Source organism: Bos javanicus, chromosome 3, assembly GCF_032452875.1.
Source record: "Bos javanicus breed banteng chromosome 3, ARS-OSU_banteng_1.0, whole genome shotgun sequence".
NCBI classification, from domain to species: Eukaryota; Metazoa; Chordata; class Mammalia; order Artiodactyla; family Bovidae; genus Bos; species Bos javanicus.
Genome location: NC_083870.1, coordinates 76,482,336 through 76,489,003, shown reverse-complemented (window position 1 = coordinate 76,489,003; position 6,668 = coordinate 76,482,336). Strand labels below are relative to the sequence as shown.

The 6,668-nt window shown below is 41.4% G+C and overlaps 1 pseudogene; it reads right to left on the bottom strand.

Annotated features, from left to right (window-relative positions):
- Nucleotides 1–4,043: 4,043 nt before the first annotated feature.
- LOC133245206 (ferritin light chain-like) lies at nucleotides 4,044–4,623 on the bottom strand (annotated as a pseudogene).
- Between the last annotated feature and the right edge of the window lie 2,045 nt (nucleotides 4,624–6,668).

Sequence of the window (6,668 nt, the reverse complement as noted above, 5' to 3'; positions counted from 1 at the left end):
ATGTCAGGGGTCTTAAGAACCATAATCAAAGTCACACTGCCAGGAGGTTTAGCAGAACCAGGTTCCAAGCCAAGTTCTGTTTGATTCCACAGCCCCTGCACTTTTCATTCTATCTGGCTACCTTGCAGGCCTAAGATGATCTGTAGCTACAGATGCCCCTTAAACTTTACTAGTAGCTGACTTGTCACTAATTTGTAAATCCTAGGATCTTCTTATTTATGAGAATACTGATAGTAAATCCTAAAGAAAACAAATAACTGAGGTGATTGAGGGGATCTTATAAGAATTGGAAAATTCCATGTAGACTTATGGATTGCAGCCATTCTGACTGGCGTGAAATGGTACCTCATAGTGGTTTTGCAAACTAGTACAGCCACTATGGAGAACAGTGTGGAGATTCCTTAAAAAACTGGAAATAGAACTGCCTTATGATCCAGCAATCCCACTGTTGGGCATACACACTGAGGAAACCAGAAGGGAAAGAGACACGTGTACCCCAATGTTCATCGCAGCACTGTTTATAATAGCTAGGACATGGAAGCAACCTAGATGCCCATCAGCAGATGAATGGATAAGAAAGCTGTGGTACATATACACAATGGAGTATTACTCAGCCATTAAAAAGAATACATTTAAATCAGTTCTAATGAGATGGATGAAACTGGAACCTATTATACAGAGTGAAGTAAGCCAGAAAGAAAAACACCAATACAGTATACTAACGCATATATATGGAATTTAGAAAGATGGTAACAATAACCCTGTGTACGAGACAGCAAAAGAGACACTGATGTATAGAACAGTCTTATGGACTCTGTGGGAGAGGGAGAGGGTGGGGAGATTTGGGAGAATAGCATTGAAACATGTATAATATCATGTATGAAACAAGTCGCCAGTCCAGGTTTGATGCACGATACTGGATGCTTGGGGCTGGTGCACTGGGACGACCCAGAGGGAGGGTATGGGGAGGGAGGAGGGTTCAGGATGGGGAACACAAGTATACCTGTGGCAGATTCATTTCGATGTTTGGCAAAACTAATACAATATTGTAAAGTTTAAAAATAAAATAAAATTTAAAAAAAAAGAATTAGAAAATTCCAAAGACCTAAAGATTTTCTATGTGCTGTGTGCTAAGTCACTTCTGTTGTGTACAACTCTCTGCAACCCTATGGACTGTAGCCTGCCAGGCTCCTCTGTCCATGGGATTCTTCAGGCAAGAATACTAGAGTGGGTGGCCATTTCCTCCTCCAGAGGATTTTCCCCACTCAGTTATCAAACCTGTGTCTCTTAGGTCTTTTTCATTGGCAGGTGGGTTCTTTACCACTAGCACCACCTGGGAAGCCCAAAGATTTTCTATATCTATGTAAAAATTAGTCAATGTAATGTATACGTATAATGGAAGTTTCAGTTTTTCAGTCGTGCCTGACTCTTTATGACCCCATGGACGGTAGTCATATATATAAACACATGTATGTGTATATGTGTGTATGCATGTGTGCATGCTCAGTTGTGTCTCCAAGAATACTGGAGTGGGTTGCCATTTCCTAGTCCAGGGGATCTTTTTGACCCAGGGATTGAGCCCATGTCTCCTGTATTGCAGGTGACTTCTTTACTCCTGAGCCACCAGGGAAGCCTCCCATTCATTTAATAAAGGTTTTTAGTATTGAAGCATCTTAGTCAAACTGTATCACATAATCTTGAGTCTTGAAGGAATTATTCCATTAATGAAGTCCATTTAAGTTTTGAAGATGGTAATTTAGAAAGCTCAGTCATAGTTATATTATAAAATATTTTTAAAGCAATGGAATCATTTTCCCTAACCTTTTCAAAGATGTTTGGCAGGAGCAGTGATGACTGGCAGGCCATGTTCTATTTGGCATATGGAACAAGAAAATAAAAGTAGAATTTCACATTACATATAATTGCTATCTTCATCTTGAAGGAGAAGAGGGTAGAATCAGAATTGGTTGGTGTCTTATTAAGAGCCTAGGCTTTTGTTATGCATGTTCCTACCTGATCTTTTTCAGTGCTTACATTCTACAAATGAGGAAACAAAGGAAATAAAACAGATACTCTAAGGTGAATAATTGACTGATTTTTTAAAATTCTTCAAATTTTCATCCTGATCTAGGTCTACACCACTATTCTCTTGTACTTCTCACATGCACACACAATATACTACCATTTCCACTTTTCTTCTCATCCAAAAATTGATCTCAAGTATCACTTCCTCCATGAAGTCTTCCAAAACTAGCCCAGATCATACTGAGCTATCTTTCTCTCTCTTTAAAATTTCTATAGGACTACTTTTCAGAATTATAAAACTAGTTCATCCCATATTGCTTTAAGTTTGTCTCTGTTTCTTTAGAATATGCCTTGCCTTGCTTTGCTATGTAGCTTGACTTTTCTGAGTTCCTTGAGAAGCAAACCTATATCCCCTTCTTTTTTGTTCCCTAATACAATCAATGACAGCTGATTACATGCCTCAAAATTCTCCAAGCCAGGCTTCAGCAATACGTGAACCGTGAACTTCCAGATGTTCAAGGTGGTTTTATAAAAGGCAGAGGAACCAGAGACCAAATTGCCAACATCCCCTGGATCATCAAAAATGCAAGAGAGTTCCAGAAAAACATCTATTTCTGCTTTATTGACTATGCCAAAGCCTTTGACTGTGTGGATCACAATTAATTGTGGAAAATTCTAAAAGAGATGGGAATACCAGACCACCTGACCTGCCTCTTGAGAAATCTGTATGCAGGTCAAGAAGCAACAGTTAGAACTGGACATGGAACAACAGACTGGTTCCCAATAGGGAAAGGAGTACGACAAGGCTGTATATTGTCACCCTGCTTATTTAACTTCTATGCAGAGTACATCGTGAGAAATGCTGGGCTGGAAGAAGCACAAGCTGGAAGCAAGATTGCCAGGAGAAATATCAATCACCTCAGATATGCAGATGACACCACCCTTATGGCAGAAAGTGAAGAGGAACTAAAAAGCCTCTTGATGAAAGTGAAAAAGGAGAGTGAAAAAGTTGGCTTAAAACTCAACATTCAGAAACTGAAGATCATGGCATCTGGTCCCATCACTTCATGGGAAATAGAGAAAGAGTGGAAACAGTGTCAGGCTTTACTTTTTGGGGGGCTCCAAAATCACTGCAGATGGTGACTGCAGCCATGAAATTAAAAGACGCTTACTTCTTCGAAGAAAAGTCATGACCAACCTAGATAGCATATTGAAAACCAGAGACATTCCTTTGCCAACAAAGGTCCATCTAGTCAAGGCTATGGTTTTTCCTGTGGTCATGTATGGATGTGAGAGTTGGACTGTGAAGAAAACTGAGTGCCAAAGAATTGATGCTTTTGAACTGTGGTGTTGGAGAAGACTCTTGAGAGTCCCTTGGACTGCAAGGAGATCCAACCAGTCCATTCTGAAGGAGATCAGCCCTGGTATTTCTTTGGAAGGAATGATGCTAAAGCTGAAACTCCAGTATTTTGGCCACCTGATGCGAAGAGTTGACTCATTGGAAAAGACTCTGATGCTGGGAGGGATTGGGTGCAAGAGGAGAAGGGGACGCCAGAGGATGAGATGGCTGGATGGCATCACTGACTCGATGGACATGAGTCTGAGTGAACTCCGGGAGTTGGTGATGAACAGGGAGGCCTGGCGTGCTGCGATTCATGGGGTTGCAAAGAGTCAGACACAACTGAGCAACTGAACTGAACTGACTGAAAGTAGAAGGAGGGCCGAGGAAACTGAGGTTTTAGCATTCCCCAAAATGATCCTATGCCTGTGGTTTGGGGACCATACTTTAGTATTCACTACTGGAAGGCAGTGGTTATTGAAGTGGGCAAGACTGGGATAACCCGGGACACATGAAATAATACAGATTTCCAAACATCACCCCAAACCAGTGGAATCAGAATTTAGAAAATGGGCAGGAGAGGGAACTTGAGAACCTGTACTTTTAAAAATTTCTGCAGGTGATTTTTAATAACCAACTTCCTATTATTATTTTTTTTTTTTTCCTACCACAGAAAGTTTTACTGTTTCCATTTGGTCCATGGCTTGGTAGATAACTGGTTAAAAAGTTGCTTAATGGCTGCTGGTGGAGGCTCAGGGAGAAGCCCTGACATCAAGGTGATGCAGAGGGGCTCTTCAAAGGCCACTGGGCCCTGGGGGCTCCTAATTGTGCTTAGGGTGAGTCTTTCTATGAGATACCCAGCCTTGTGGCTGGGCAGTTTACAAAGGTTAGTCAGGTGGTTGCCTATCTTCTTGATGAGTTTGACTCACTCATTGAGGAAGTAGATGTCCAGGAAGTCATAGAGATGAGAGTCTGTTTGGGCAGAACTCAGAGCATGCAGATCCAGAAAGGCCTGATTCTCTTCCAGGGTGACAGTGGCTTCTATGCCATCCCAGGTTTCAGCCCAATCCCTTTGGGACACTTCCTGAAAGAGAGCACATCTTCAGGAGATGCTGGACAGCCTCCAGAGCCACCTGCTTGAGGTCAAACCAGAAGCCCAGAGAGAGGTGTGTGCAAGAGCCTTGCAAATGCAAGTGCACTAGGTAGTTAATGGGCACTTTCACCTTGGTGGACTAAGTCTGATGAATCTGGTAGCTCATGGCTGGCCTACAATAAGGACCTAACCACAATATATGGTGTTGACTGGTCCCAGAGTTTGGGACTGAGGTGTCTGGAGGGTACTCAGAGACCAGAAGAAGGTGTGTTCCTTCCAAACACCAAATACTGCTGAGGCAAGAGGCAGATCCACAGGACCCTCAGGTTGTACTCTGAAATATCCAGTCGTATTACCACCTTTGGGGAAGTTCTTTCAACTACTCTCCTATCTCGTTTCATTAGCACCAGATTCTTGGTTCAATATCTGAAGTCTTGACACCTTCTGCCAGGCCTCTGGCTATATCCCATCACTCTTCTCTCTCTAAGGGGTAAAAATGCCTAAAATCTGACTGCCATTTTGAAAAAAATCTCCCCTATGAGACAAGCACATTTCAAGTACCATTCTGAGCTACTCTTGATTTCAGCAATAAATCTCTTTTAAAATTATGAAGAGCTATGGCTTAGTAAAACCATTGAAAATTCCATAAAATTTATCCTATATACCTAAGCTATTGCAGTTTTTTTTGTATCCAGTTTAACCCACATGGAAAATGTTAAATCACCATATTAACAACACAATCCTGCAGTTAAATAGCATGACAGTTACCATGGAAATGTGCCAAACACAGGTGGGTTGGCAGTGTGTGTAGGGGTTATTGGAGGGAGGAATGTATTGTAGGTTACTTGAGAACTGAAGTGCCCCATTTTTGTACTTAAATTATTCATACACTCAACCAATTTAAAGAGATACAGCTGAACTTTTAAAAGTAAGATCTCCTGTCTCTCTACCTGGTATGTGCAAGTTGCTCAGGCATGTCCAACTCTTTGCAACCCCATGGACTGTAGCCTGCCAGGTTGCTCTGTCCATGGAATTCTCCAGAAAAGGATACTGCAGTGGGTTGCCATTCCCTTCCCAAAGGGATCTTCCTACCCCAGGGATCAAATCCAGATCTCCTGTATTGCAGGTGGATTCTTTTTTTTTTAAATATAAATTTATTTATTTTAATTGGAGGCTAATTACTTTACAATATTGTATTGGTTTTGCCATACATCAACATGAATCCACCATGGGTGCACATGTGTTCCCCTTCCTGAACCCCTCTCCCACCTCCCTCCCCATACCATTCCTCTGGGTCATCCCAGTGCATCAGCCCCGAGCATCCTGTATCATGCATCGAACCTGGTCTGGCGATTTATTTCTTATATGATATCATACATGTTTCAATGCCATTCTTCCAAATCATCCCACCCTCTCCCTCTCCAACAGAGTCCAAAAGACTGTTCTATACATCTGTGTCTCTTTTGCTATCTCGCATACAAGGTAATCATTACCATCTTTCTAAATTCCATTTATATGTGTTAGTATACTGTATTGGTGTTTTTCTTTCTGGCTTACTTCACTCTGTATAATAGGCTCCAGTTTTCCACCTCATTAGAACTGATTCAAATGTATTCTTTTTAATGGCTGAGTAATACTCCATTGTGTATATGTACCATAGCTTTCTTATCAATTCATCTGCTGATGGGCATCTAGGTTGCTTCCATGTCCTGGCTATTATAAACAGTGCTGCGATGAACATTGGGGTACACATGTCTCTTTCAATTCTGGTTTCCTCAGTGTGTATGCCCAGCTGGGTCATATGGCAGTTCTATTTCCAGTTTTTTAAGGAATCTCCACACTGTTCTCCATAGTGGCTATTCTAGTTTGCATTCCCACCAACAGTGTAAGAGGGTTCCCTTTTCTCCATGCCCTCTCCAGCATTTATTGCTTGTAGACTTTTGGATAGCAGCCATTCTGACTGGTGTGAAATGGTACCTCATTGTGCTTTTGATTTGCATTTCTCTAATAATGAGTGATGTTGAGCATCTTTTCATGTGTTTGTTAGCCATCTGTATGTTTTCTTTGGAGAAATGTCTGTTTAGTTCTTTGGCCCATTTTTTGATTGGGTCGTTTATTTTTCTGGAATTGAGCTGCAGGAGTTGCTTTTATATTTTTGAAATTAATTCTTTGTCAGTTGCTTCATTTGCTATTATTTTCTCCCATCCTGAA